Source organism: Oxyura jamaicensis, chromosome 22 (genome assembly GCF_011077185.1).
Source record: "Oxyura jamaicensis isolate SHBP4307 breed ruddy duck chromosome 22, BPBGC_Ojam_1.0, whole genome shotgun sequence".
In the NCBI taxonomy this organism is placed as follows: Eukaryota; Metazoa; Chordata; class Aves; order Anseriformes; family Anatidae; genus Oxyura; species Oxyura jamaicensis.
The window spans coordinates 4,135,299-4,136,862 of NC_048914.1; the positions used below are offsets into that span (position 1 = coordinate 4,135,299).

Sequence of the window (1,564 nt, forward strand, 5' to 3'; positions counted from 1 at the left end):
AGACTGTAATTGAAATGTATAGGAAATCTATAACTTGCAAATGGGAACACAAAAGGAAAGGAGTATAACTGGTGCAGAATGGAAGCACCACCTTGTGAGTTTCTGATGACCTTTTAGAGGAAACAGCAATGATAATTATGTGCTGTGTGGCTGCAAAGCTTCTCAACAGAAATGTGTGAGTGTGGATCTCAGAAAGAACACTTTTAAAAACCTCTGCAGGCTACATTTAAATATCATGATTGTCCATTTGAAAAGAAAAACAAAAACACAACAACCAAACAAAAAAACACCTCAGCCAAACAGTAACGTAGCATCAGAATTCCTGTGTGATGGTTTTTCCCAGTATAAATCCACTGGTTTTCTGCCTTAAAGATGCATTTCAATATCCATCAGTTCTCTGAAGTCAAGAATGGAGCAGTTTAGGAGCTGGATTTTTGATTCACTCCCACCCATAGGAACTAACAAGCTTAACAATAAGCAGCAATTTCTTCTTAAAACTTCACATTTAATATTCTTCGCTAAAAGCCCTCTTCTGTTTGTCTAGTGCAAGCCAAGACAGGTAAAGTAAATTAATTAAATCTTCTTTCATTGACAGTATGATGAAATCTTAATGCTATTGTTTGAAAGCTGATGCATCCTCTTATCTCTTTGTTCAGAATCTGATGCAGTGAAATGTCCTGTTTGTTTGATGGCAGGCATGAGGAAGGTACTCTCTGCAAAGGAGAACAGTGGGTGCTTTGTCGGCTACCACCACTCAAGTGAAATCCAGGTCATGTCAATTTCAGACCTTTTTATTAGTCACTGCATTCTCTATTTCATGCATGCGTTATTTCCATTGTGTCTTTTACACTTACTGTGGTATGTCAAGAAGCAGCAGACAAAGATTTGTGTGTGCAGAACAATGCAAAAGCATTATGGTGAAATAACAGTGAAATAGTTCTAACATTATAATATTACTTCAATACATTGTGAGAAGTAAGTAATGCCAATAAAAGAGCCTTTGTGTCAGTATAACATCAATGGTAGGGGGTGTATTAATCTCACAGTAACTATTAAGAAATAGAGCAATGCAGAAACTATACAAAGGAACCGTTACTGAAAGAATGAGATACCGGCTGTTGTGAAACCTGTGTAAGGTATTTTTGAACTAAGTAACTATTAAAGACCCCTTCCATGCAACCTTCCCTGCCGAACATGTGCAAATAAAGCAGAGGTCCAGCACTTTCCTAGCCTCACTTTTCATACTACACGCAGGCTGCTTTAGAGTAATACCTGTATATTTTACTCTCAGCTTCAGAATGCTGTTAGCTGTCAGACTTTTTTTTTTTTTCAAATGTTTTATTCATGTGTCACTTGACTGTTCATTTGCTAAGGGTTTACAAATGCTTCATCAATTATTAACAGTCCTGATACCTACTTGTTATTTTGTTGTTGTTGCTTTTTTTTTTTTTTTTAAGGAGGTGCTGGGGAGAAGAGAACACTACAAAACGAAGAAAACAGAATAAAATAGGAATTAAATAATTTACATCTACTTACTGTATATATCCAACTTAATTTTTAAAGG

General features: G+C 36.0%; 1 long non-coding RNA gene across 1 annotated transcript; it reads left to right on the forward strand.

Annotated features, from left to right (window-relative positions):
* Window positions 1–218: 218 nt before the first annotated feature.
* On the forward strand, window positions 219–1,226 carry LOC118177336. The gene is made up of 2 exons (XR_004755763.1): window positions 219–559; window positions 657–1,226. It is a non-coding gene; the product is annotated as an uncharacterized LOC118177336 (long non-coding RNA).
* Window positions 1,227–1,564: the final 338 nt, after the last annotated feature.